This window comes from Sapajus apella, unplaced genomic scaffold (assembly GCF_009761245.1).
Source record: "Sapajus apella isolate SASKATOON/1434 unplaced genomic scaffold, GSC_monkey_1.0 scaffold64, whole genome shotgun sequence".
Lineage (NCBI taxonomy): Eukaryota > Metazoa > Chordata > Mammalia > Primates > Cebidae > Sapajus > Sapajus apella.
This window is the reverse complement of record NW_022437004.1, coordinates 754,828-763,830: the sequence shown is the minus strand read 5'-3', so window position 1 is coordinate 763,830 and position 9,003 is coordinate 754,828. Positions and strand designations below refer to the sequence as shown.

The window sequence follows — 9,003 nt, the reverse complement described above, 5'->3', positions numbered from 1 at the left end:
CCCAGGACCATTTTTAAAGCAGTTTGAGATAGATGAAATATTGAAATTTGAGAATTTAAAAAGACAAATTTCAGCCCCATGCTTTGTTGCTTCCTGGCTGTAAGAACATTTTCAAGTCATTTAATATTTCCAAACCTCAGTCTCCTTATCTGTGCGCATTTGCTTAGTAACAATTATTGACTATTATGTATTTTCCAGTCACTGTTCTAAGTGCTGAAGCACTGGGGCCACAATATCAAACAAAGCAAGTGAGTCGGTGTCCTCGGGGAAGTTTATTGGATATTATAAACAATCATGGAATTCAAAGACAATCATATAACCAACACTTTTTGATGGCTTAGGATGTGCCAGGTACAGCGCTAAGGACAGAAGATAGAACCAGATGCAAACCAATCCCCATCCTTAGTCATTCACTCATTCACCCAACCAATATTTTTGAGTACCTATCCTGCACCAGGCACCAGGGATATAACAGATAAAAATTAAGTCTCTGGCTTCATGAAGCTTTCATTTTGATGGAGGGAGACAAGCAATAAGCAAATAAATGGCTTATTCTCCCATCTCCTTCAAGTCTTCACTCAAATGTTCCTTTCTCAATGAGACTATATGACCACCCTATTTAAAATTTCAAACACCATGCTGCATTCACTGCTTTTCATCTTGCTGAGATAGCTCATATGTGTTAATTTGACTGAAACACAGGGTTCTCAGATATTTGGTTGAACATTATGCTGGGTGTGTCTGTGAGGGTGTTTTTGGATGAGATCAGCATTTGAATCAGTAGACTGAATAAAGCATATTTCTTTGCCTCATAGGTGATTGGCATCCAATCACTTAAAGTCCTGAATAGAACCAAAAGTCTGACTTGCCCATGAGTAAGAGAGAACTTCTTCTGCCTGATTGCTTTCCTGCCTTTGGAGTTGAACTGCAACACTGGCTCTTCTTGGGCCTCAAGCCTCCTGGCTTCTGAACTGTAACCACACCATCATCTCTCTCGGGCCTTTGCATTCAAATCAGAAACACCATGGGCTCTCTTAGGTCTCTGGGTTGCCAACTATGATCTTGGGACTTCTCAGCCTCCATAATCACATGAGTCAATTGTTGGTTCTGTTTCTCTGGGGAACCCTAATCCACCGCTCTATGTCTTTCTTCCCTTACACATACTGCTTCCCAACATATTAAGTAATTTATCAACTATATTTTTCGTTTATTATTTATTTCTCACACTGGAATGTAAGTTTCACAGAGATCTTGTTCATTACTAGATCTCAAGCCTGGCATCTACTAGGCATTCAGTAAATAGTTGTTGAAAGATGAAAAAAATAAATGTAATCTGCCAAGTGGAGGTAGATACTGTGAAGAAGAATAAAACCAAATAAAAAAACTTGAGGGAGACAATGGCACTTCTTTTTATAGAAGGTGGGATAATGGACATTACTACTGGGATATATTGTTTATCTTCCAAACTAGGATATCTTTTTTAATCCTGAGATCCTTGTGGATTCACATGAAGTTATAATACAGAGAAATCTCATGTACTCTCTACCCAGTTTCCTTAAATAGTACCATCTTGCAAAACAATGGTACAACATCACAATCAAGATATACCTATTGATACAATGTACAAATCTTATTTGGATTTTCCCAACTTAACTTGCACTCGTTTGTGTGTATGTTTAGTTTTATGCAGTTTTTCACATGTTTAGGTTCAGGTATCCACCACCACAACAGAGATACTAAACAGTTCCTTCACTACAAGGATCTCTCATGATGCCTTTTATTACCACATCCACTTCTGTGCCCTTTACCGTTACCTTTTTCCAATCTTGGGCAACCACTAATCTGTCCTCCATTTCTATACTTTTTGCAAAGTAGGACACTTTTGAAAGGAAAGGCAACACTATTAATAATTATAGCAGGACAACTGGTTAATGAGCACTGTCCCTGATGAAACACATGTGGCCATCTCTTTATTATAGAACAATCATGATATGGTTTGACTCTGTGTCCCCACCCAAATCTCATCTTGAATTGTAATAACCTCATGTCAGGGGAGGAGCCTAGTGGGAAGTGATTGAATCAAGGGGGCGGACTTTCCCCTTGCTGTTCTAGTGATAGTGAGTGTATTTTTTTTATATACAAGGCACACCAGTGAGTACTTTTTAATTAATCACAAGAGCTGGTTGTTTGGAAGTGTATGGCACTTTCCCCTTCACTCTCTCTTTGTCTTTCTCTACTGCTGCCCTGTAAGAAGTGCCTTGCTGCCCTTCCACCATGATTGTAAGTTTCCTGAGGTCTCCCCAGTCATGCAGAACTGAGAGTCAATTAAACCTCTTTTTTTTTATAAATTACCCAGTCTCAGGTAGTTCCTTATAGCACTGTGAAAATGGATAAATACAAATCATAACAACTACATCTAACAGTCTTGGAATGGGTTCAGCATGCCAAGCACTGCACTGATCCACATTATTACTTTTAAAACTCAAAAAAATCATGAGGCCATGATTTTTTTTTTTCTTTCTTTTACAGAGGAAGAAACAGAGGCAGTGAGGCATTAAGACACCTGTCTAGGGTCACAGGGTGTGCAGCTTTCAGAGTTAGGAATCATAACCAGGTCTGTCTTGTTACAAAGCTTGCCTTTTGTAACTCCTGCACATTAAACAAATAATTACAACTAATTTATTAAATAATTACAAGTGAGCAAAGTGTTGTGAAGGAGAAGTAGAAAGGGCTACTGAAGCATAAAATGGGAATTGGAAAATACCTACCTCACCCAGAATTATTGTAAGAATTAAAAAGTATTCATTGGTGCACTTTGTATATTAAAAAGAATCTTTAAAAATGTTCAGCATTATCAACCTTTATACCAGGAGAGAGTCTTATATAGACATTCATCACCTTGAATTTCCAAAATGTTAAGAGCCATTTCCTTAACAGTGCAGTATCTTTCCATATATACTTTGAAATACTGACATAGAAGAATGAATTTTAAATTTTTAAAACTCTACAGTTTCTGACTGCAACACAAGGAAGTATTCACCTGACACCATAAACTGTATAGCAGAGTTCGCCCCACAGAAGAAATTGTCTATTATTTCCCCCAGATGTTAGAGGACCCATCGCTAAGGGAAAGATTTGTACAGATTCAGAATCAAGAGGGATGTCCTGGAAGAAAAACAAACAAAAAAAAGGCCCACTAGGTGGAGTGAAATGGATCATAAGCATTATATTCAATTTCACCTTGAGTTTTCTCAAAAGGAGGAGCATTAAGAATCAGCCACCTTTGTACATAATTAAAGGTAAATATTACATTGAAGAAAATCCTTGTTATCTTAATGTGGCAGTGAGAAAATACTATCAAGTATAGCACTTGGACTAAGTTAGAATATTAAATACACAGCATCTCTTGATAGAATTATCCTCAGACTTTCCAGTTCTAATCTTCTAGATTTACTGAGATCTGATCCTGTGCCCACTGATGAAACATCAGAGGAATGGGATCCTATAGGTGAAGATCATCAGCTTATAAAAGCCCGTTGCCATCAGCGGGGTTGGCAGGGAAAGGATGAAGATTGGTTAAGAGGCCAGTGGACTCAGCATTGAAATGAATCATGGACTTGATGCCAAAAGACTCAGTTTGTGTCCCAGCTCTCTCAAGCAAAGCCCCCAAGTCCCAGTTTCCTCATCTATCAAAAAGGATAAAAATACTTAATGGACAAAGTTGTGTGGGAATTAAATGAGATAAAGTGTTGTGAAGGAGAAGTAGAAAGGGCTACTGAAGCATAAAATGGGAATTGGAAAATACCTACCTCACCCAGAATTATTGTAAGAATTAAAAAGTATTCATTGGTACACTTTGTATATTAAAAAGAATCTTTAAAAATGTTCTGTATGTACCCTAAAGTCTTATATAAATAAAGGCAGTCTTTTTATCTGGAAACTGAGGAAAAAGATACCCTGAACAAGAAAAATAGGATAAAAGATTTTTTTTAAATGAAGGATAAAATTATGAAACCCTCCCAGGTATTCCTTCAGAGAGACCTTACACATGAGCTGGAGGCATACGTCCGGCTCTAAGGTCCATTTTGGAGTGGCTTAGCACTCAGCCTGGAAAACTGGACACTGAGAAATATGTGCATCCCATTTTTCTAACTAGCAGCATTTTGATCCTGTCTTATTATCCATACCCAGGCTAGCATATATGATTTTTTCTTCTTGCACTCCAGGAGAAGGTAGGCAGTGGACAAAAGGTGGGTCATTCTCACATTGACCAGGTCTTTGTTCCAATATGACCCTCCCAGATAGGCCTTTATTCACTCTAAATAGATCACGCTGTCTAAAATAGCTACCTTTCCTGCAAACAGCCTTTTACTATGCCATTTACCATCAAAGCTCTTCTCACTCCCTAATATGATTTTGCATGTTGGTTTGCTTGTTCATTGCATGTCCCTTCGCTACAATATAAATGCCTTGCCAGTTTTGATCACTGCCATATCTCTAAGGCCTAAGAATGTTCAGTACATACTAGGTGCTCAATAAGTACCTTTTTTATGCATGAATGAATGAATTCTATTCTTGTCTTATTCCATTGACATTCTCCTATCTTTGCTGCCTTGGACAGCTCTGAAAGTTCTTCTGCTATTTTGCACACTATTGTTTTTCTCTCTGTCATTTGAATCTTTTCGTTACTTAGTTTGGTTTCTCCAAAAGTAGAGCTTGAGACAAGGGGTTGGATACCAGTAGCCTATTTAGAAGGTGATCCCAGGATTGGAGAGAACAGGAAGAGTTAAGGTGAGAAACAAAGAAGAACCAACAAAAAGTGCCTTACCTGGCTTGCTGATATGGGCAGTAGGCGCTCAATTCTTTCTGGATGTCCTGAGATATGTGCAGAATACCTCCCAAAATATGGAGGATGGAACATTAATTTACACAAACTGAAAAGTTTGAAAAAAAAATTAGTCCTTGCCCTTGAGAAAACTTAATCTGAGTGAAAATGAAAACAAGAAATGATTGTGATGTATTCATTGTATAGAGGGGAATTAAATTTTATTGAGTGCCAAACATGAGCCAAGGCCTATACCTGGCAATTTATACATATCGTCTTATTTCATTATGGCAACAGGAGCTGCCATATATCAGGCTGCTACCATTTAACCAGGCTCTTCACACATATGCTCTCACCAGTTGTTACAACTAGTCAATACAAGTTTTTATTTCCATTTAAGAGATGAGAAAAGTTCAGACATAGAGAAAAGAAATAGCTTGGCCTATGTAACACCATCAATTCATAGCAGATCTTTCTGACTCTATAGCTTATCCTTTAGAGAAACAATTACATGCAAGGAAAATACAGCACAGTGTAAATTTAAGTGAGTGACTATATGACACTTTTTGGTGAAAAGTTACAAGAATTTAGAGAAGGCAATGAGCAACATGAGGACCATAGCCAGTAACATTATATTGTATACTGGAAATTTGCTAAAAGAATAGATTTTAGGTACTAGTACTGTAAAAAAAAGAAAGGTAATTATATGAGATGGTAAATATGTTAACTTACTTGACTGTAGTAATCATTTCCCTATACATACATATATCAAAATGTCATGTTGTATATCTTAAATTTATATATCATATAAATAAACAAAAAATTAGAATTCAGAGAAGTGAATGATGATGTGAGCTACACTTAAATTTAACAAGATTTTATTAAGAAGTTTAGGTTTTTTACAATTTTTCAGAGAAAACAGGGAGGAGAAAATGGATTCCTCTAGGCCAATGAAACAGCTGGAGGGAAAGGCATGAAGATGAGGTAACTGGCTTCATGGAACTTGAATTATTTTTCATTAAAGAGCTGAACCCCCATATTATCTCTCATAAATAAGCACTGTGCCATGGAATTATGGAACATGAAAGGTATGGATTTAGAACATGATCCAGGTTAAACAAAAAAGAGGAAGAAAACTAAAACAAAGAACAAAATTTGGATTGTTGGGATGATTCTGAGGCCCTAGAACCTTAGAAACTATAAACGTTTTCCAAGTGTATTTGAAAAGACGTATATTCAGTGTGTGCAGCCTGCCAACAGTGGAATGCCAATAACATTTAATTTCCTTGACTTCTAACCTTCTTAACCTGTTGTGCTGCTGGAATGGGACTGTAAATCAAAATATGCCCAATTGTATGGGGAACATGTGTATTTAGTCATTCCAACCTGCCTGCTGATTTTTTAAAACACCCCTCACAATAGTATTTATGCTGGTCTTGTTTTTCCTAAGTCTTTCTTCTCAGCCATTCTGCAACTGGTTAATATAGGCATCAAACACAGCACACAAGAAAGAAGAACGCAGAAAAGAAATTCAGAAATGGATAAGAGGCCAAAATATCCCTGACATTCCTCCCATCCCAACTGTTTTAAATGTTCTTCCATTTTCAGCAACAATAACAACAAAAACAACAACAAAAAAAACAGTGGAATATTGCCTTGGGTCTAGTAAATCATTAGCAAATTAAGAACCTGTTTTTAATAACATTTAACTTGTAAATAATGCATTAATTGACTAGCCTGAATGTTAGTTTGAGCATTTGAAACTCTGCTACTAAATCTGTAATGAAAGAAATGTGCTGCAACAGTAGGCTATATGGTGAATATAACAGATTAAATATGACAGTTGATATTTGTGAAAATGGGGTTATAATTAGAGGACACCTGCAGCTGTTTTCCAACCAAAACAACAGAAATTAAACTTGCATAAACTGTGTGTGTGTGTGTATCATATTTTCTATTGACATGTTTCTTTTGTTTTCCTTGAGTCTTGTGCTAGGATACCCCGTTTTTGGGGTCATATGTCAAGCAAGCAACAAGTGGCCTTTTGTTGGATATACTTTATTGGATCTCAAAGTGATAGATTTTGGGGAGGAAAAGAATAAAAAGATACGGAGATCTGTTTTTTCTAGGAGTTTACTAAAATTCGTGAGTGATGGCCCAGCGTATTATAACTGCTCAGAATTAGAGGAAGCCATGTGAAAAGGAACCAGTAGAGATTTTAATCTTACCTGCCTTGCCTGCGACTATGGAGTAGGATTTCTGAGATGAAAACAGGAAGAATGTGGCACCCTGCCAGATATACATTATTAAAAATATGTATAGCAGTGAGTCAGGTAGAGAAGTTGCTAGAAATAAGGATTAAACCAAAGAGAAACTAAATATTTGCAATGACTAATGATTAACAAAGTGCTGTCATTTCACTAGTTCATTATTTCTCATGCATTCAACAAATATAGATAAGCACTTTGCAGAGGCTATACTACACTAGGCCCTGGGATACACAGCTGAGTAAAACATAAATCCTATGCCCTCAAAAGGCTGAAAATCTGGTTTGGGGAAAATATCTGTAAATCAAAAGAAAGAGAGATCATGCAAGTCAAGGAAAGAGATGAAGTATTAGGAAGCAAATCTTGGTACATTCTGTCAAATGCAACCAGGAAGTTAAGAAAGATAAAGACAGAAGCATTTCCATTGAATTTGTCAATCAAAGTTCATTAGTGACCTTGGCAGAAATTTTTTTAGTGGAGTGTTGGGAACAGAAACCAGATTAGAGTGAGCTACAGGATGACTAAGAAACAGAATGTAGAAGTGAGTGTAGACTGCTCTTTTCAGGAGTCTGACCGTGAGAAACTAGAGACAGAGAAAGAGAGGAGGGAATTGGGGGTGGTGGGGGAGAGGAAGGATGTAAAGAGTTGGCTTTCAAAGACCTGAGCAAGTTGCATATGCTGAGTAGTGGTCACAGCCATTGTACACAGAAAATCTTGGCACATTAACATACATGAGTGCACCTTAGTTATACATTTTTTCCCTATCAGAAGTTGAAATTCTCTTTTAATATTCCAAATATTAAATTCTCATTTCATATGCTAATTAGCCTGCATTTTACAATAGATTGTATTAGAGCTTGGATACACATCCAACTCAATTCCATATTATGGAGCTGTAGTTGACTTGGTCAATAACTTGCATTGTTCTGCATGAGAATTTTCACAATTTAATACCTTTTTCTAATAGGGTTTGCTTGAATTATATGAAGTTACCACCTTTATTGGTCAAAACCAGCTGAATATTGGCAATTTCATGTGGTTCAACCTAATAGTCGACAGGGGACTGAGGAGATCATAGCATGTGAATATAATGTTGAATGAGACATAAGGTAGGAAGAAAGAAACAAACATGATAGCTGAGACAAAGGGTATTGAATGAGTAGAAAAAAAGCAGTAATCTTTTTGTCTGTGTTAGGTGTGTGTTCCCAAGGGAAATAATTTTTGAGCATGTAGCTTGAAAGTAATAATAACACTTTTAGGGAGTACAGATGGCTCAGGGGATCAATTGGGATTTAGGGAGCGGGGCTTTTACCAGCAATCTGTCCAATTTAGTCAGACTAACTTGCAATTTTTACACTGTTAAACATCTTACAAATCTGAGACCAACGGACCAAAGAAAAGCTCTTTCAATTGGGTGTCTGGGTAACCCATGGCAAGTCTTTTATCCCCATAGTAATGTGATTCCTCCATCTCTAAAATGAAGGCATGGATTACCCACTCATTCTCAATCCAATGTGGGAAGTGCAGAATTCTGTGTCAGAGTAAAGACAGTCCCAGTCAGCAAGGGAAAGTAATTTTTCCAAACTGCCTGTGCTAAAAATAAACCCAGGGTAGTCTCAGGGGAGAGCTTCCCAGTCCCCTTCACGGACACTAAATTCACTGTGGTGGGAGGTGAAGATGGACTGAAAACAAATACCTGAAGAAAGAAAAACACCCTAATGAGGGCACCAGTGGTGAGTTGATGGGAACTGAGCTACCACTGGGAATGCATCACCTGAGCATTTTCTCCAGAGCAGTTGTTGGACAAGTCTAGGAGGAGAAATTCCCACAGCAGTGTACAATTTGGGCTCTGGCTAAGTTCTTGGAATGTCCTTTGTCAGTGGTCAGAATCCCATATTCATAAACAAAGAG

At 37.4% G+C, this 9,003-nt stretch overlaps 1 long non-coding RNA gene across 1 annotated transcript; it reads left to right on the top strand.

Moving 5' to 3' along the window:
* Nucleotides 1-690: 690 nt before the first annotated feature.
* LOC116529883 lies at nt 691-3,716 on the top strand. Its single transcript, XR_004259724.1, has 2 exons — nt 691-3,299; nt 3,449-3,716. It is a non-coding gene; the product is annotated as an uncharacterized LOC116529883 (long non-coding RNA).
* Nucleotides 3,717-9,003: the final 5,287 nt, after the last annotated feature.